This window comes from Salmo salar, unplaced genomic scaffold, assembly GCF_965601325.2.
Source record: "Salmo salar unplaced genomic scaffold, fSalSal1 ptg000414l, whole genome shotgun sequence".
In the NCBI taxonomy this organism is placed as follows: domain Eukaryota; kingdom Metazoa; phylum Chordata; class Actinopteri; order Salmoniformes; family Salmonidae; genus Salmo; species Salmo salar.
In genome coordinates this window covers 883,181-905,293 of record NW_027675380.1, presented here as the reverse complement: position 1 = coordinate 905,293, position 22,113 = coordinate 883,181, and the positions used below count along the sequence as shown (strand labels likewise).

Here is a 22,113-nt window from a genome sequence, read left to right as displayed (position 1 = left end):
GTATTTAAATGTAACCTTTATTTAACTATACAAGTCAGTTAACCTCTATGGACTAACATTAGATTATGTCAGCAGAGTACCCAGCCAGAAATAATCAGACACCCATTTTTCAAGCTAGCATATAATGTCACATAAACCCAAACCACAGCTAAATGCAGCACTAACCTTTGATGATCTTCATCAGATGACACCCCTAGGACATTATGTTATACAATACATGCATGTTTTGTTCAATCAAGTTCATATTTATATATCAAAAACCAGCTTTTTACATTAGCATGTGACGTTCAGAACTAGCATAACCCCCGCAAACTTCCGGTGAATTTACTAAATTACTCACGATAAACGTTCACAAAAAACATAATTATTTTAAGAATTATAGATACAGAACTCCTCTATGCACTCGCTATGTCCGATTTTAAAATAGCTTTTCGGTGAAAGCACATTTTGCAATATTCTGAGTACATAGCCCGGCCATCACAGGCTAGCTATTTTGACACCCAGCAAGTTTAGCACTCACCAAAGTCAGATTTACTATAAGAAAAATGTTATTACCTTTGCTGTTCTTCGTCAGAATGCACTCCCAGGACTTCTACTTCAATAACAAATGTTGGTTTGGTTCAAAATAATCCATAGTTATATCCAAATAGCGGCGTTTTGTTCGTGCGTTCAAGACACTATCTGAAAGGTAAATAAGGGTCACGCGCCCGACGCGTTTCGTGACAAAAAAATTCTAAATATTCCATTACCGTACTTCGAAGCATGTCAACCGCTGTTTAAAATCAATTTTTATGCGATTTTTCTCGTAAAAAAGCGATAATATTCCGACCGGGAAACCCTGTATACGCTCAAAGAGAGAGAAAGTAAAAATGGAGTCGCCCCTTGCACGCCCCTCCATTCTCATTGTTCTCAGATCGACCACTTACTGAAGGCGCTAATGTGTTTCAGCCTGGGGCTCCAAAGCCAAGATTCAAATTTCTGGCGCCTTCTGAGAGCCTATGGGAGCGTTAGAAAATGTCACGTCATGCCAGAGATCCCCTGTTTTGGTTAGAGATGATCAAAGAAGGCCATGAAATGGTCAGAGAGAGCGCTTCCTGTTTGGAATCTTCTCAGGTTTCGGCCTGCCAAATGAGTTCTGTTATACTCACAGACACCATTCAAACAGTTTTAGAAACTTTGGAGTGTTTTCTATCCAAAGCTAATAATTATATGCATGTTCTAGTTTCTGGGCAGGAGTAATAATCAGATTAAATTGGGTACGTTTTTTTATCCGGCCGTGCAAATACTGCCCCCTATCCCCAACAGGTTAACAACACCCAAATGGATAACGCTGTTCTTAATACTGTAGCAAACATTATATTAAGCAGGACATTCAAGCGAGCCTTACAATTATAATCCAAAGTAGTGTGAAATGAACTCATAAGCAACCTGGTAATGGAGGTTACTCCCCTGAGTTTCCCCCATTCACATTCAGAATACATTGTGAAAAACTAAAATCTTTGCTCACCATTTTTGCTCCAGGCAGATATACTACATCCATAACTAGTGGTTTCCTCATTAGCAGGGAGGAGTTTCTGCAATCAAATTGCATGTGCATCGCCCTCATGCCACAATTTTAGGAAACACAGAAAGGGCCCTACATTGGAGACCAATTAGTCATCTGGCACAGTGCTTAAGAGTTTCAACAACATGAATAACTTATCTCTAGCCTACAATCATCGATGTTACTACTAATGTGAAAACAAGACAAATATGACTGTTCTTGCTCATTTTAAGACAATTGTCAAGTAATTTTAACGTTCATTACAGACGTCAATTGTTGTACAACATCATGGCAACGCTGTTGGCATCACCTTTTACAGTGGATTACCGCTGTTGTGGGCCTTTAACCATCTGTCTGACTTTGTTGTTCACACAGGAGAGAGATGTGACTATCGTGGATCCTCTGGGGAGCCTCAACAACATCATGATGCTGAAGAGGCAGAGAAGAGTCTCTCCAGATCAGAACACCTCAATAAACACCTGCAGAGACCCACAGGGAAGAGAACTCACCGCTACTCTGACTGTGGGAAGAGATTCACCTCATCAACAGGCATTCAAATTCATCAGAGAACACACACAGGAGAGAAACCTTATAGCTGTGATCAATGTGGGAAGAGTTATAATTCATCTAGCAATCTTATTGTACACCAAAGAACACACACAGGAGAGAAACCTTATAGCTGTGGTCAATGTGGGAAGAGTTTTACTGAGTCAGGCAAACTGAAATCACACCAGAGAATACACACAGGAGAGAAACCTTATAGCTGTGGTCAATGTGGGAAGAGTTTTACTGAGTCAGGCAAACTGAAATCACACCAGAGAACACACACAGGAGAGAAACCTTATAGCTGTGGTCAATGTGGGAAGAGTTTTACTCAGTCAAGCAACCTGATATCACACCAGAGAACACACACAGGAGAGAAACCTTTTATCTGTGGTCAATGTGGTAAGAGTTTTACTACATCTGGCTCTCTGACTGAACACCAGAGAACACACACAGGAGAGAATCCTTGCTGTAATCAATGTGGGAAGAGTTTTACTACATCTAGCTATCTAGCAATACACCAGAGAACACACACAGGAGAGAAACCTTGCTGTAATCAATGTGGGAAGAGTTTTACTACATCTAGCTATCTATCAATACACCAGAGAACACACACAGGAGAGAAACCTTGCTGTAATCAATGTGGGAAAAGTTTTTCTACATCTGGCTATCTATCAATACACCAGAGAACACACACAGGAGAGAAACCTTGCTGTAATCAATGTGGGAAGAGTTTTACTACATCTGGCTCTCTGACTCGACACCAGAGAACACACACAGGAGAGAAACTTTATAGCTGTGATCTATGTTGGAAGAGATACTCTGATAAAAGATCTCTGATCAAACATCAGAAAATACATACATGAAGGAGTTGTTTCATGACATCAATGAAAAAATGTCAATGTTTTTAACATTGTAGTAGGAGTATTTTTTGGAATTTCACAATTTAGAACCCTAAACGTTTGCCCCATTCAATTGATTTCAGCGTGATATGGATATTAGCCTTGGGAAAAATCCAGGCTCTGAATTGAAAGAGTACTTACCATGTTGGTGACCCACTTGAATCAAAATGCAACACTTCAAAATGTAGCGAGCTGTTTTCTACCAGTTGTCCTCTAACCAGGGATGTACACATTATTCCCAGATTCCGTGTGCTTTTTGAGCTGTTAGTTTTAACAGGACGTGCAACCTCATCTCCCTTCTGTCACACAAATGATTTTAGCATGATATCAATGAGTTATGACAAATAAGTGTTGTGTTCCTTTGTTTAGCGACCCCTAAATTTAAATGCATCACTCCAAAATGTAGCTGACTGTCTTCTGCAGGTTGTCCTCTAACCAGTGAGGTAAAATATATCTCCCATTTCCATGTGTTTTTTTTAGTTGTGCCAAAAACACTGTTGTTTTGACAAGTAGCAATAAATCACTGATATCCATTAGGGGGGAAATCAGGTTGTACGTGCTGTTGAAACTAACATAACTAAAAAAACACATGGAAATGGGAGATATATTTTACCTCACTGGTTAGAGGACAACCTGCAGAAGACAGTCAGCTACATTTTGGAGTGATGCATTTAAATGTAGGGGTCACTAAACAAAGGAACACAACACTTATTTGTCATCACTCATCGATATCGTTTTCAATTTATCACAAACTGTTTCTGCATTTGGACTATTGATTTGGACACGTTAAAACTGTGACATTGGCGATATCCCACCTAGCAAAATGTAATTGAAACTAAGACTATGCCCGACGTACAATATAAGTTTGGTTTTAGTTGAAAAGAAAACTATTTAATTTCAATGTACTTGCAGCTTATACACATGGACGTCTATAATACGTTTTATTAACAATCCTAATAAATTGAGTGCTCCAGTCAACACCTTTAGTTGCTCCACCTTGTGGGTTTTTCTTTTGTTTGTCTCTTCTTGGGCAGATTTAGTGGGTCTCATGGTGGGTGTCTTTTAGCTCCCAGTTGTTGTTACTAGTCAACTTCCAGTGGACACTGAGAGCAAAACTGCAAGATTATGTTATAATACTTTTATTGCATCAAATGGTTGTTTTATGCAACAGAATAGAGGGTTCTTAGAACTATTGTGTCTGTGTTCTACTGAGGATGGGCCTCTGGGAGAAAACACTGACAGGAGATTTACAATGTCTTTTGGGTGATAAAACCTAAAGAGACCGCATTCCAGAACATGAGTTAATGTTTCTGTTCTATATGGTACCAGGGAGAGATGACCTCAGGGCCAGACCCTGGTCTCTACACAAAGAGTACTGTTTTTACAGCAGATACTGTCTGCTGAGAATTATAAGTATCTTTCATACAAATCTTAACCTTGTGACCCGTTCTATACATCTGTTGTTCGTCATGTAGGTTGAAAGGGGTGTATCTTGGCAGTAAAAGACCTTTGTACTTTTGTCTCGGGGCTCTCAACGAATCATCTGGGGGTGATTCATCTCTCAACGAATCATCTGGGGGTGATTCATCTCTCAACGAATCATCTGGGGGTGATTCATCTCTCAACGAATCATCTGGTGGTGATTCATCTCTCAACGAATCATCTGGGGGTGATTCATCTCTCAACGAATCATCTGGGGGTGATTTGTCGACCAGCCATCATTTTCGTAGAACACTCAATTGATTCACTTTATATGTGTCTGTTGTATTGACCTGCTCCTGTATTAATATGTGAATAAAGATTTAGTTTCAGAATAACTCTGACTTGTGTGACAAGTTTGTCTCTTCATTTGATATGAAAGAAATTAACCACATTTGGGGATGTTAAAACCGCTCCTGGTGACCTGGGTAAATGGTGCACCAGGGATCCCTCTAACTTGGGATCTCAGGGAGACCACACTTCGGGAACAGAGCAAATGAACCCACCTTTGATCTGAGAGGCAGCGAGCCGAGTGGATACCATCAGTATAGTATATATAGTGGATACCATCAGTATAGTATATATAGTGGATACCATCAGTATAGTATATATAGTGGATACCATCAGTATAGTATATATAGTGGATACCATCAGTATAGTGTATATATAGTGGATACCATCAGTATAGTATATATAGTGGATACCATCAGTATAGTATATATAGTGGATACCATCAGTATAGTATATATAGTGGATACCATCAGTATAGTATATATAGTGGATACCATCAGTATAGTATATATAGTGGATACCATCAGTATAGTATATATAGTGGATACCATCAGTATAGTATATATAGTGGATACCATCAGTATAGTATATATAGTGGATACCATCAGTATAGTGTATATATAGTGGATACCATCAGTATAGTATATATAGTGGATACCATCAGTATAGTATATATAGTGGATACCATCAGTATAGTATATATAGTGGATACCATCAGTATAGTATATATAGTGGATACCATCAGTATAGTATATATAGTGGATACCATCAGTATAGTATATATAGTGGATACCATCAGTATAGTATATATAGTGGATACCATCAGTATAGTATATATAGTGGATACCACATCTCAAACCTAGTTAAAAAAAAAAAAGAGGTGAGTGAAACACGCAAAGTGGAGTTTTTAGAAAAGCCTCGTAGGCTCTGAGTGTGTATTCCTGTGTGGAGGTGTAAACAGGGCCCAGTCAGGAGTCTCTGAGTGTGTATTCCTGTGTGGAGGTGTAAACAGGGCCCAGTCAGGAGGCTCTGAGTGTGTATTCCTGTGTGGAGGTGTAAACAGGGCCCAGTCAGGAGGCTCTGAGTGTGTATTCCTGTGTGGAGGTGTAAACAGGGCCCAGTCAGTAGGCTCTGAGTGTGTTCCTGTGTGGAGGTGTAAACAGGGCCCAGTCAGGAGGGTCTGAGTGTGTATTCCTGTGTGGAGGTGTAAACAGGGCCCAGTCAGGAGGCTCTGAGTGTGTTCCTGTGTGGAGGTGTAAACAGGGCCCAGTCAGGAGGCTCTGAGTGTGTATTCCTGTGTCTAGGTGTAAACAGGGCCCAGTCAGGAGGCTCTGAGTGTGTATTCCTGTGTGGAGGTGTAAACAGGGCCCAGTCAGTAGGCCCTGAGTGTGTATTCCTGTGTAGAGGTGTAAACAGGGAGGCTCTGAGGCTGAGTCAGCTATCTGTGTGAACTGGATGAAAACTAGAATCTGTGTTTACTAGTTAAGACCATTTATGATATAGTATAAGATAGTAAGGTGCACCTAAAATTGTTTTATATCTGGACCCCATTTTAGAAGTATTGAAAGATGTAAATGTACGAGTTACATTATCCTAGGAACTAACCATGAGATAGAAATGTGAAAATATTCCTGCAGGTTAAAATATTGTTGAAAAACAATTAATTGATTAGGTATGTTTGGGAATAGCATTGTGTGACTGTGATATGAGAGTTGTGTGACTGTGATATGAGAGTTGTGTGACTGTGGTATGAGAGTTGTGTGACTGTGATATGAGAGTTGTGTGACTGTGATATGAGAGTTGTGTGACTGTGATATGAGCGTTGTGTGACTGTGATATGAGAGTTGTGTGACTGATATGAGAGTTGTGTGACTGTGATATGAGAGTTGTGGAAATGAGTCTTAATCTGACGTCTGGATAGTAACATATAGAAATATGCTGAATCAGATGATTGAAATGTGGATAATAAATGATGATATTTTAGAAAGCAGCGGAAGGTCTATAGTTCCTGGGAGGCTTGATTTTGCCGTGGTCTCTGGGAGGTTAGAGAACCGTTGAGGATCGCATGGTCATTGTCTGGGAAACAAAAGTTTATTTTTTGTTCTGCTGGGAGTATGTTTGGAGAGTCCTTGAAAAAGCAAATGGAATGGTTGTCGTGACTACCTGAGAATTTCTTACGTTTTATATGGATTCTGTGAATATATGAAAATATGATGAATTGTATGTGTGTATAATGATTACTAGAGATTTGATGAAGTAATACTGGGAATATAATTAGATACAATTTAAACAACCCATATGTAGACAAACGTAGGTTTTGAGTTGGTATCTTTAATGGATCATTTGATAAAGATGAGGTTTAAGCATTATTAAACAGTCTACAAAGTCTGGGCAGTTGGATGAAACTATAAAACGCTTATTGGACTTTCTCCATCCGGGTACTACATTTGAAATAAACTGCCCTTAAGGTCTGGGGGGTCTTCCCAGTATGAGAGGAGTTGCTAGATTTATTGAATAAACTTTTTTCCATAAAATTAGAGTGAGCCAAGGTAACTATGTAAATGTCTCTCGGACCAGGTGACTTTTATCAATATACACTCTAAAAAGTAAAGGTTCCTGGAGTATCCTGTAGGGGTTCTTCAAATTGAAACTGTGGGGGAACCCCTATAAGTTATTTGAAGAACCTTTTGTGGGAACCTCTAAGTTCTTTGAAGAACCCCTTATCATGGTTCCTCAAAAAACCTTTTGGGGTTAATTTTTTAACTCCCTGTCCACCCTCCCTCCATTATAAAAACATATTATAATAACAATATTGACAATATTGATTTTGTCACATCCTGGCCAGTATAAGGGTTAATTGGTATTGTAGTTTGGTCAGGACGTGGCAGAGGGTATTTGTTTTATGTGGTCCGGGGTGGTGTTTTGGAAAAAGGGTGTTTGATTTAGTATTTCCGGGTTTTTGGTTTATGTTTATGTATTTCTATGTGTTGTCTAGTAAGTGTGTTTCTATGTAGAGTTAATTGGGGTGGACTTCCAATTGAAGGCAGCTGTGTGGTGTTGCCTTTGATTGGAAGTCCTATATTAGTTGGGTGTGTTTGTCTGTGTGTTTGTGGGAGATTGTTCTGTGTTTAGCCTTGTGCCTTGCCAGACTGTCTGTATATCGTTCGTTCACTTGTTTTGTTATTTTGGGAAGTTAATAAACGTCAAGATGAGCTTACACATACCTGCTGCGTTTTGGTCCTCCATTACCGACGAAAACCGTGACAGATTTAAATAATTCATTGTTTATTTAGTGGCACCACAAATGTGAATAAATATTTACAAAACAATTTACCAAACAAAACACATTACCAAATTGCAACATTTCTGCAGACATGTCAGACCATAATAAATAATACATTTATTTTGTATAGTGATTTTCATGACATTTAAAAAAATAATAATGATGTACAATAAAAACATAAAAAATGAATCACAGGTCAACTAACAATATTGTAGACTTGATGCTAAATACAGATTTTTCAGCTTTAGTGTGTATATCATATTCACTTAGTTATGTTAGGAAGTTTTCCATCTTTATGACCGGCCCTGGTAACTTCACCCCAACTTCTCTGATCCCCAGAACACAGTAACTTAACATAACTGTTTTTCTGACATTTTTGGGAAATTGAAGGGAAAATAAAAAATCCAGTCGTAGCAGAGCTCCAAGTCCCATGGGGACGTCCTCTAGGGCCTGGATGTTCTCCCCATCAAAGGCCAGCGGGATTTCACTCTCATGGTGAAATGGATTTCCACCGATGTGCAGTAAAGGAGTGAAGAGCGGCGAAATCTGTGTCAACAAAAGTAAGAAAAGATTAATACACATACAATTAACAAAGAACATAACAAATGTTCAGCTGTAGTTTTATATAAGCATGCACACCTATGTTTATGAAGAAACAGATGATTGGTGCATAGGCATACCTTGTCACGGACATAAAGGCCACTCATTGAAGAGGTAGGGCAAGAGCAGAATCGCTGCTGTGGTCTCCAGTCCTAGTAAAGTAAAGCAATGATCTTACTACACTTGCTAATTTTACTAGAAAATACATTAGAGAAAGGGAAGGAATAAGAGCAAATCCCTCTTCTGTATTGTCCTTCAGGGACTGTCAAAATAGCAGGATGATGTCCTCACCCCTGCCTCGCCTCTCTACCTCTGATAGTCCTTGAATTATATTTTTGTCTATATCCATTCCATGGACGTAATTAATTTCTGAGAAGATCTGAAAAGATCATTTGCACACATTTGTATGCTAATAGATGTCAGTTTGTATTGACTGCTATGCAGGTTAAATGTACACTTCAAATGCAGCTGTCCTACAACATATCTGTACCTTCTTCTTGATCCCAATTGCATTGTGTCCATGTTCTGTCCTATAAGAATTTCAAAGGAAGAGAAAATGTGTCAAAGAACAGTCTTACAAGCATTAAAACGTAATGTATATATATATATACATATATTAAATAAATATTTAAAGATTAATGGCATCAACATACAATGTAATGTAAAATAGAAGAACATATTGGAGAAAGCACTAGCCAATACAGTACTGCCATACAGTAACAGTACTGCCATACAGTAACAGTACTGCCATACAGTAACAGTACTGCCATACAGCCCTAATATCACATTTCAAGATATCTTTGTACACAAATTGTTCAATATTTTATCAGGCTGACTTGAAAGATTATACGCAACATTTTGCTGCGTGGCAATACTGTGTCTGGATTCTGAAGGGCATTCATACAAAAGAGGTAGTCTAGACACTGTATTAATACCATTATGCATTTGAATCCCATCTACAGCTACCATCTAAGATATTAATTTCCCTCCACAAGGGGGCGAACATGTAACGTTTCCAAAATGGGATAGTATTGTACATGTAACGTCTCCAAAATGGGATAGTATTGTACATGTAACGTTTCCAAAATGGGATAGTATTGTACAAGTAACGTTTCCAAAATGGGATAGTATTGTCCATGTAACGTCTCCAAAATGGGATAGTATTGTACATGTAACGTTTCCAAAATGGGATAGTATTGTACATGTAACGTTTCCAAAATGGGATAGTATTGTACATGTAACGTTATGCCCCCTTGTGAGTGTTAGGGTTTGACCAACTATTTGTTTGCATAACCTATATAATATAACAAAGAAGCTATGCTATAATATTAAGTTTATACTCTATATGATAAGAGCATACTGCTGTGTGAGAGGAAGGGGCTCATGGGATGTTGAGTCATATGGAAAGAATGCAGATGCTGTAAATCAGGGATGTGGAAGAGCTTGTTAAAAGATAAGGGCAGGATATGGGTGAAATGTATATGCAGAGGGGTGTCGGGGTTTTAGAGAACTGTGCATTGTGCAGTCACAAGATAAATCGACTGCCAAAGATAATAACTACGCCCGGCAACAGGAGGCGTCTTGAGGTTGGGACCAACCTGCACGCCAACGATAGGATGAGTAAGTTTAAACCACACTCATCCTCCCTCTGACAGGCCAGCAGTGAGCGGGAACTATCTCTGTCAGAGTATTTAATGAAAAGCAAAGGATGTGAAACTCAGTTCTCTGTTTTGCCCTGCGAGGTGTTACAGGGAGCCCGTATATACGAACCACCTATTTACCCTTCAAGTGTTTGCATTAATTAAAGTACAAAGAAATCAGAAGTTACTATGTGCTGACTATTTTGTTCTGATACCAGATTCGAATTGACGCGACCTAACATGGTGACCCCGACGTGATCTGGTAAAGGGACTTCGCTGAGTATTGATCAGCCAATTGGACATCGCTATCGTGGAACGGTGTGCTTCACAAAGAGTCCGGACAACTAAAAACAGGTAAGCAGACACCTATTGTTATAATAACTAAAGATCTGCATATTGGCTTTAACCAAATTAATTTTGTGAAGCACCTGTTCGATGTAAGTGAACCAAATTAAGAATTATTATGAGTAGATAAGAAATATTATAGAGTCATAATTGTGAGTTCCATTTCCAATTTGTAAGTCGCTCTGGATAAGAGCGTCTGCTAAATGACTTAAGGTATAAACCAAACGTTTTGATGGCTTGTTTAGTTTAAATTGAAGAGACAGTTACCGAAATCTAATGAATTATAATGAGCGGATAGGTTTGAAGGGAGTAGTATTAAGTTGTAGTAAGTATTTTATAAATTTTGCGATTTACATGTTACATTTAAGGTCATAGACATTTCATAAGTGTGAAGCCGAACGAGAGATACAGTTGTAACATTGGTATTAATCTTGCGATAGAGGAAAGGCAGAACGCTGTTTGAAAAGAGGTAATATTTTATTCCTATGAGTATGTGGCTGGAAGCGATTCTGGTCTGAATAATGGAATCGTAAAAGTTTTGTGATAAATTCTGGTTATTGAGTCGTGGTATTGATTGTTTAGTAACACCGGTGAATTGAACATTGCATGGAAAAATATCAAGTCATTAAAGTGAATTAAAGGTGGAGTTAATTTTATTTTTACAGGGACGGTGCACATTAAACACAGTTGTGTATAATGGCAGGGTATTCCTAGCAAACAGAATGGGCGGTTTGCAGACAAACTGAAGGGGCTTTAAGGTTTTAAGCAATCTTGGGTTAAATTAGTCAAGTAGTACGTTAAAATATGGGGTTTCATAGATTGAAGTAAAATATTGTATCCAAGGGTAGCGCATGTTCAATTAAGTTTAAAACTAATGATTGGGGGGAGTACAATGGAATTATAAGTATCATTAGGTTTTATTGTAGTCAACGTTTGGGTTTTTGAATCGGTGTAGTAGGATGAAATGCTGACCAAGTGGTTGTATTTTCTGGAAAAAGGAGCGTTTCAAATTCCTAGGGACAGGATATCTTAAATGGGTATACACACATGGAATCTTAGAAGTTATTCACCCATGGAATCGTTTAAGTTTTATTTTCTGAGTTTTAATTAAACACGTGAAATTCTTTTGATAGGGAATGTCCTGGGAACCTGGGATACAAAATGTAGATAAAGTTCTTAGCTTTCATTTGTCTAATGTAGTAAGAAACACGGTTCTGAAAGGGTGGTATGACTTTTGACCCCTCTAGTGGCTTCCCTGTGTGGTCTGATCAGCCACATTGAAAAGCCATTTGGAGGGTGAATTTAAGGTCATTTGTGATACTGACTTTAAGGAAATTTGTAGAACTGATAATTATGATGGAGTTAAAGTTCTTAGACACAATTGACAATTTGAACCAATGAGAAGACAGAATGACGATAAGGGTACAATAATTTTTCTTTGTGGAGTAGTTTAGATTAATAGTTTTGATCTGATTATGTTATGTGAATATCGTTTGATAATTAGGGGTACTTTTTACATTATCTAGATACGTTTATTTTCCCTTAGGAAGTCAGCTGTGGTTGTATTCAGTGGAAGAGATTTAACACAACAAGGCTGTGGAATTAATATAATAGTATTATTATATTTTGTTGTTGAATAAGTTTAATAATGGTAGACTTATGTCAAGTATTAGGATATATTCTAAGCCAACGGACCAGCAAAGTTAAATTATAAACAGGTGAGGACAGAAATAATACTGGGACAGACAGAAAATACATAATAAGAATAGAAGATAGGAAGAGAATTTAATTTGGGTTGCTTAGTTAGGATATTAATTCATGGAGAGACTATCGGCTCCATTTGGCATGTATTTTAGTTTTAAGTTTATGTTTGGTAAATTCGCTAAGAAGAGATATGACTGTTTACACAGACAAGCACATAGGCATTTAAAATTATACAAAGCAGCACAGATAAATCTTAAATAAGACACTTGACAGAGAATTGTTACAGGGTAGCTAAGGATGAATGCCCCAGGGAGAATTGGACATGTGGAAAATGAAAGGGGGCAATCCTACAAGAGAAGGGCTGACATAAGGATAATTTGTTTAGATAGGCAGCAATATTGATACATGGCTTGAACGCAGACAAATATTCTTACCATGTGTGTGTCCTGTGTGTGTTTGTGTCCTGTGTGTGTTTGTGTCCTGTGTGTGTGTGTGTGTCCTGTGTTAGGAGTTGTGTGTAATTAATGTTTCTAGTGCGAAACACACACAAATACACACACGCACACTCAGGACAAATGCACACACGCACACACACACACCCAAAGGACAAATACATACACACACACACACACACACACAGGACAAAAACACACACACACACACACAGGACAAAAACACACACACACACACACACAGGACAAAAACACACACACACACACACACAGGACAAAAACACACACACACACACACACACACAGGACAAAAACACACACACACACACACACACACACACACACACACACACACACACACACACACACAGGAAAAAAACACACACACACACACACAGGACAAAAATACACACACACACACAGGACAAAAATACACACACACACACACACAGGACAAAAACACACACACACACACAGGACAAAAATACACACGCACACACAGGACAAAAATACACACACACACACACTGGACAAATATACACACACACACAGGACAAATACACACATACACACACAGGACAAAAATACACACATTCTGACCACCACTTGGACAAAGTTATGTGTGTGTGTGTGTCCGTGTGTGTGTCTGTGTCCAGTGTGTGTGTGTGTGTGTGTGTGTGTGTGTGTGTGTGTGTCCTGTGTGTGTGTGTGTGTGTATGTCCTGTGTGTGTGTGTGTGTGTATTTGTCCTGTGTGTGTGTGTGTGTGTGTGTGTGTGTGTGTGTGTGTGTGTGTGTGTGTGTGTGTGTGTGTGTGTGTGTGTGTGTGTGTGTGTGTGTGTGTGTGTGTGTGTGTGTGTGTGTGTGATTGTCTTGTGTGTGTCTGTGTGAAACACAGGACACATAAACACACACACTGGACAACCACACTGGACACACACACACACACACAGGACACACACACAGGACACAAACACACACAGGACACAAACACACACAGGACACAAACACACACACGACACAAACACACACACACACAATCTGGACACAAACACTGAATGAGGTCAAGATATTATCCCTAGAGTTGGTTTACTGGGATCTATCTCTTTAAATGATGGATGACATTTTAGCTAATCAGGTAGAGCCTATAGAATGCCAGAGTTAGGGAGAATAGAGATACCAGAACAGGTAGACATAGAAGTTGAAGTAATACTAACAGAGACATGAGAAGACTGTTTGTTAACCAAACCCGTATGTCCAAGATTTTGTGTCCAACAGGTGAATTACAGGAGAAGGTGATTCACTCAGTACAACTAGGAGACTGGGTGTGGATCCAGTCCCTGAGGAGAAAAGACTGGAAGCAGCCCCGTTGGGAAGGCCCATACCAGGTGCTGTTAAACCACTGCCTTTGCCATTAGAAAAGCTGAGAGAGTCACTTGGGTCCACGTTATCCACTGCAAGAAGGTATGTACACATATGAGCACTGCTGACCACACACAGAGTTAGGAGAAGAACCGAGCACCAACAGGGTCCGGGGGTTACCTCCTTAACGAAGATTTCCTATCCCGACCGTTCATCACTGTGTGTGCTCCTAGAGGTAGCTGTAGCTCAGTTGGTAGAGCATGGTGTTTGCAATGCCAGGGTTGTGGGTTCGATTCCCACGGGGGGCCATGTATGAAATGTATGCATTCACTACTGTAAGTCGCTCTGGATAAGAGCGTCTGCTAAATTACTAAAATGTAATGTAAATGTAGGTGTGAGTATGGGGTGGTACCTAGCAGAGAGACTAAGGGCAGGAGAGGGTTGGCGGTTTTTGGGAAGAGTAGAGACTCTGAGCTGCATCATAGTCTAATCTTTCTGATACATTCAGATCCACCACCTTCCGGTACTAATCATATGACACCGTTGTCATTTATAAGAATGAAAATATAAACTATATAATACACTGATGAGTGACATACAGAATAAGGAATCAAAAAACATCAGGATGTAGGTTTAAGGTAAACATTAAACAATTTCCTGGGGAAGCAGACAACTGTACAGGAATTGGGGTTGGCCAGATTGAAGTACTCAGCCAACCCACCTCGGTTCACCTTAACTCCTGATGAGTACCAGTGTTATAGATACAAGAATGGCACCGAGAACTCATATGATTTTAATGGCTGAAAGTAATCGTTAATGTGACTGAATTAGGTTTGAAAGATGAATAGAAAATTCTTAACCTCACAGCACCTATAACTGATGAAGGGTGGGCTAGTACCAGCAAAGGACGCATACGACAGAAATGACCACAAAGGGTGGTTAGGAACTTGCGCCCTGGGTTTATTGGTCCAACCAGACTCTTAATAGGATGGGCAATGACTTTCTACTGACATTTTACTATTTTAATTTTATTGTGTCCTGTTCTTTTTTCCCCTTTGCTTTTTTAAGTGAGTTGTATTGATCAAGCGCCAGCATTTAGTGTTCAGTTAGGACCTGGCTTTCACTAGAATGTTCTGATCCAGATTATGACTCCATCTGTGGATGACAACAGCAATCTGTAGCATGCAGGTATGAATTGAGCCACATCTAAAATGTTATACCTTTTCTATATCCATATAGAAACACTAGCTACGACCTGCCTTATTTAGCTAGCTCAATGTGAAATTCTGATTGAGTCATCAGAGGCCAGTTATAGGAGGCTAAAGAAGGCACAGGATGAGTTTTGACCAGGATGAGAGTAGCCCTGTCTAGATGGATGCTATTGGCATCCTCAGGGAAGTTCCAGATGAATACAAAGCAATGAATCAAATATGTGAAGGCTTTAACACTACATTGTTTTGGTGGTTGACAATAAATAGAAATGTGGATTGGATTAATGACATTTTTTTAGAATCAACAGAGAGTCATGAATGAAAACGGGGATGCAGTAAAGAGGTTCTCTGACCAATTATCCACCACCCCCCTCATGACCTGGTAAAATAGACTGACTCTCGATATGTTACTGGCAAAAGAGGATGGTGTAGGTAGAATGATTAGGTTCATTGCTGTACGTACATTTCTGATAATATAGCTCATGTTTGGGAAATGGAAAAGTGTTGTAAGAACTGTATTATGGGCTGCTTTCACCTGTATGAGTGTGTTTGCGTTGTGTGGTTGTTGTTTGGTCCCGTGTGCGAGAGGTCTCATTTCCAGGGTTCTGGAGAGATCGATAACGGAGCAGATGGTGAGATACGGACCGAGTCAAAGTTCAGACCAGTGGGACGACAAATACCTACCGCCGAGCCTGGTGGAGGATTCATTCAATTATGAGGTGCCCATGATAAGATGCGACCATCTTTAGAGTTTCCTGAATTAGTTTGATTTTGTGTGAAATTTCTGAATCCAATAAAAATAGATGTGTTATAATGTATGTGAAATATTTAGCCAATCGGGTGGATGTAATGAAAGGTTTGACTAAAAGATTTCACTCAGAAACCTTATAACCTGTTGAAATGTATTGGAAATACAGCTATAATAATGGGTTAAAAACTATATTCCAATACTGTGTGAGTAAGACACTGTTACCAGAATGAGCAGGGCAGAGTTGATAAGACGACCTTGGGAACGGAACAGGAGAAGAAGCCTCCCTAAGTTAGGGAGAGTAACAACGGCCTGGGAACGGCTAGTGGGCAGGAGATTAGAAGACAGGTGGCAAGGTTGATAAGGAATGTATGTGTACTGTGGGAAAAATACAGCCGCCTAAAGCTGGGTTGAGTTCTTTACTGATGTGTGTGTAACAGAGATTTGTTAACTATACTCGCACTGCACTGACAGGTATGGCTGAGCAACTAGAGGCTACCACTAGAACCGCTAGACAAAATAGATTGGAGTTGGATATGATATTGGCTAATAATGGGGGGTGTATAAAACGTTTGGTGAACAATGCTGTACTTTTATCCCTAATAACACTAGCCCTGATGGTAGCATTACCAAAGCCCTACTGGGACTTGACAAGCTATCTGCTGAAATGAAGGGTGTAGCAGGGGTATATGAGGGGAATTGGCTGAACATCTTTTTTGGTAAGTACACATCTATGGTGGTTACTGGATTTCTGACCCTAGTGCTTGTGTTCCTATTATTGTTGTGTTGTGTTGCCTGTATAATCCCTTGCTTGAGAAAATATCTTACAGAAGTTGTCCGAGCAACCGGAATGATCCTTGGTTTGCTGTTGGGGAAGTGGTTGAATAAAGCTTATCCAAAATGTTCTCATATGTATTGAATGTAGTGGCAGGTGGATGTGAAGATTTTAAGTACTGGGACAAAAAGTCTGTCCCATACATGTTAGGTGTAGCCACTGTCGCAAAAAGGTCTTCTTTTTATACGTTTTTTAAATAATATGTTCTGAATTTATCCTGTGTACTATTTGTCTTTCCTTATGTGAAGGTTTGAAGTTCCTGGGTGGCTGGTAGTCAACCTAGTACAGGTTAGGTGTAGCTGGAGGACTGAAGGTTTTTGTTATTGTTATTGCCTATTAATAAAAGTGTTTGTATTGTATTTTAGTGAGTGACACCCTAGCGGGTGTCAAAAGGGGGAATCCTACATTTATCTGAAATGTCGTATTGTGGAATGTTCTTCGGGTGTGAAAAGGGGGATTGTTGGGTTTTATTTCACTTATTAGATGTGATGCATTACCATTTACAGTAGATGTAGGCCTAAGTATGAACGGACTGTAATGCACTAAGAGGTTTATATTGTATTAACATAGATTGAGCAACATATAATAGACATGACTAACTGGAGGGTTGCTGGCTAGTAGGAGTGTAGGCTGAGTAGACTCGTGACACACACACACAATGCCTGGTTGTGGGGCCGCTCATGGACTGGTGTATGTGAGGAACTGATAGAGGGGAGAATGACTGTGGCACAAGAACAGGCACTGTCCTTGGGTGTCTGACTCTCGGGTACACACATGAAGATAAGCTAGAAGACAACTATGCTTGGCAACAAAGATGCGTCTAGAGGCTGGGACCAGCCTGCACGCCAACGATAGGATGAGTAAGTTTAAACCACGCTCATCCTCCCTCTGACAGGCCAGCAGTGAGCGGGAACTATCACTGTCAGAGTATTTAATGAAGAACTTATGATGTCATTTTCAGTTCTCTGTTTGCCCTGCGAGGTGTTACAGTGAACCCGTATATACGAAGATTGCATTTACCATTTATTCTGCTTGACTAATTCTATTAATAAACAGCTGAAAATATATTCAGTAGCCTAGTGGTAAATTTTGTTCTGATACCAGAATTGAATTGACGCAGCCCTAACACTAGCTCATCATCCCCAACATGTAGGATAAATTACCACTGGTCTGTATAGCTAGCTGATCACCCCCAACATGTAGGATACATTACCACTGGTCTGTATAGCTAGCTCATCATCCCCAACATGTAGGATAAATTACCACTGGTCTGTATAGCTATCTCATCATCCCCAACATGTAGGATACATTACCACTGGTCTGTATAGCAAGCTCATCACCCCCAACATGTAGGATACATTACCACTGGTCTGTATAGCTAGCTCATCATCCCCAACATGTAGGATAAATTACCACTGGTCTGTATAGCTAGCTAATCACCCCAACATGTAGGATAAATTACCACTGGTCTGTATAGCAAGCTCATCACCCCCAACATGTAGGATACATTACCACTGGTCTGTATAGCTAGCTTATCACCCCCAACATGTAGGATAAATTACCACTGGTCTGTATAGCTAGCTCATCACCCCCAACATGTAGGATAAATTACCACTGGTCTGTATAGCTAGCTCATCACCCCCAACATGTAGGATAAATTACCACTGGTCTGTATAGCTAGCTAATCACCCCAACATGTAGGATAAATTACCACTGGTCTGTATAGCTAGCTCATCACCCCCAACATGTAGGATAAATTACCACTGGTCTGTATAGCTAGCTCATCACCCCCAACATGTAGGATAAATTACCACTGGTCTGTATAGCTATCTCATCATCCCCAACATGTAGGATAAATTACCACTGGTCTGTATAGCTATCTCATCATCCCCAACATGTAGGATAAATTACCACTGGTCTGTATAGCTATCTCATCATCCCCAACATGTAGGATAAATTACCACTGGTCTGTATAGCTATCTCATCATCCCCAACATGTAGGATAAATTACCACTGGTCTGTATAGCTATCTCATCATCCCCAACATGTAGGATAAATTACCACTGGTCTGTATAGCTAGCTAATCACCCCCAACATGTAGGATACATTACCACTGGTCTGTATAGCTAGCCCTGTGATTTGTACATAGTTACAGGCGATATTTGGGTTCTATTCAAATTTAGAAAACCAGTTTTTGGAGCATCATATATTGGTAATTTATACTCTTTATACTCCCTTTCTCTATGTTTTAGCCGGGGTCCTACTTCTGATGTTAAGGTCGTCACGGGGGTGTCAGTACTGAACAAATCCATGTTTTATTCATTTCTTCTTTAGAGTTTTCTGTGGTTTATCTCTCTTGAGGTTTCTTGTCGCTTGTAGTGTTCACAGGACAAGTCTAACACTTACTTATACTCAGGCAGACCTACCCCGGAAATGTATTTTTCATTCTGCAGATGGTCACAAGCTCACTACACACATTATTCAAACAGTTCAAATTCAGGCCTCCCCCATTCACTACAACAATAACCAACTGTTCCCAAGATCACCACACATCAATTATCAGGCCATTACTATTTATTGCAAACATTTGCTTTACTGCTGCACTATCGTGTTACAAAAGCACACCCTAAATAGCATGAGGACATCTGGACAGGATGTCCTTGAAAGGGCATAAACATAAGACACATAAATAGATCATCAATCACTTTCTGACACATACCGTCTACTATATTCTCTCTAGCTTTTAAATAATTTATTTTCAATCTTTCTTACCATTATCTGGGTACTTGCATTTCAATGCGAGTTACGCCATCATTTTTCTGTGGGATTGTACCATGTTTATTCTGGTGATAACTGGATCGCTGGCTGTCTCATGGAGTGTGTGAGGGTGTCATGGTCGGGATGGCCTGAACTCAGAGCCTGATAGAATACCAAGGAAAACACCAGTAACTTACAGCAAATTTGACCCTCCATTTTCCCTGAAACAGAAGGTAATTAACCAGGACACTTTGTCCCCAGATATAACAGAAGATAATTGAACCAGGACACTTTGTCCCCAGATATAACAGAAGATAATTGAACCAGGACACTTTGTCCCCAGATATAACAGAAGATAATTGAACCAGGACACTTTGTCCCCAGATATAACAGAAGATAATTGAACCAGGACACTTTGTCCCCAGATAAAACAGAAGATAATTGAACCAGGACACTTTGTCCCCAGATATAACAGAAGATAATTGAACCAGGACAATTTGTCCCCAGATAAAACAGATACTAAGGCTGGTTTCAGTCTGAACTGGTCTTTGACCAAATGTGTAGCAGCAGTTTGTAACTGTATAGTAGAATAGCTGTGTACATAATCCTAATACTATGGACTACATTTAAACACTTAAACATTATCTTATTTTAGGGTGTGGTCAGATAGACTAGTGGTTAGAGTGTTTGTTAAGCCGTCAAGGTAAAAATCTGTCTGTGCCCTTAATTTAAGCAAGGCACTTACACCTAATTTGCTCCAGGGGCGCCGTACTACTATGGCTGACCCTGTAAAACAACACATTTCACTGCATCTATCATACTACTATGGCTGACCCTGTAAAACAACACATTTCACTGCATCTATCATACTACTATGGCTGACCCTGTAAAACAACACATTTCACTGCATCTATCATACTACTATGGCTGACCCTGTAAAACAACACATTTCACTGCATCTATCATACTACTATGACTGACCCTGTAAAACAACACACCTATCATACTACTATGGCTGACCCTGTAAAACAACACATTTCACTGCATCTATCATACTACTATGGCTGACCCTGTAAAACAACACATTTCACTGCATCTATCATACTACTATGGCTGACCCTGTAAAACAACACATTTCACTGCATCTATCGTACTACTATGGCTGACCCTGTAAAACAACACATTTCACTGCATCTATCATACTACTATGGCTGACCCTGTAAAACAACACATTTCACTGCATCTATCATACTACTATGGCTGACCCTGTAAAACAACACATTTCACTGCATCTATCGTACTACTATGGCTGACCCTGTAAAACAACACACCTATCATACTACTATGGCTGACCCTGTAAAACAACACATTTCACTGCATCTATCATACTACTATGGCTGACCCTGTAAAACAACACATTTCACTGCATCTATCATACTACTATGGCTGACCCTGTAAAACAACACATTTCACTGCATCTATCGTACTACTATGGCTGACCCTGTAAAACAACACATTTCTCTGCATCTATCATACTACTATGGCTGACCTGTAAAACAACACATTTCACTGCATCTATCCGCTGTCTGTGACAATAAAACATTTTAAAAGCAAGCTAACATAGAAAATGACAGCATAGATTTTTTTTTAAATAATGACAACAGTTAATTTAACAATGCTGGTTATAAATCTTGTTGACATACATCCAAGGACAGTTTGACTTGCATTACACTCTCACTGCAGAAAAATATTCTCATGAAATCACATTTCATTTCTAGTTAGAGAAAAGGATTCCTGTAAACACGGCCTGCTACAAGCAGGAAACAAGTTATGGACGAACCAGAAATGTCACATGTCTGTTTGACAGTAACCCTGGATGATGAATGTGTGAACTATCTTGTCATCTCTTTGGGTAACCACAATGGAACATTCTAGTCTTCCCTGTGGCTCAGTTCTTAGAGCATGGCGTTTGCAACGCCAGGGTTGTGGGTTCGATTCCCACGGGGGGCCAGTGCTAAAAATAATAATAAATGTATGAAATGAAAATGTATGCATTCATTACTGTAAGTTGCTCTGGATAAGAGTGTCTACTAAAATGTAAATGTAAGGACATGAACTGGCAGAACAGGTTTCAGAAAAGTATGGAGTCATTGTTTTCAGGAAGGTGTACCCATGGCCAGTGGTGTAAAAGTACTATAAAGTACTACATAAGTTGTTTTTTGGGGGGTATCTGTACTTTACTTTTGAATTTGTATTTTTGATAATTTTACATCACTACATTCCCAAAGAAAATAATGTACTTTTTAATCTATACATTTTACCTGACACCCAAAAGTACTCGTTACATTTTGAAAGCTTAGACAGGACAGGAAAATGGTCTAATTCACTTATCAAGACAACACATGGTCATCTCTACTGCC

The 22,113-nt window shown here is 39.5% G+C and overlaps 1 long non-coding RNA gene across 1 annotated transcript; it reads left to right on the top strand.

The window, feature by feature from the left end:
- Positions 1-9,861: 9,861 nt before the first annotated feature.
- Positions 9,862-18,003, top strand: LOC145875982 (uncharacterized). The gene is made up of 2 exons (XR_014391387.1): positions 9,862-14,377; positions 14,535-18,003. It is a non-coding gene; the product is annotated as an uncharacterized LOC145875982 (long non-coding RNA).
- Positions 18,004-22,113: the final 4,110 nt, after the last annotated feature.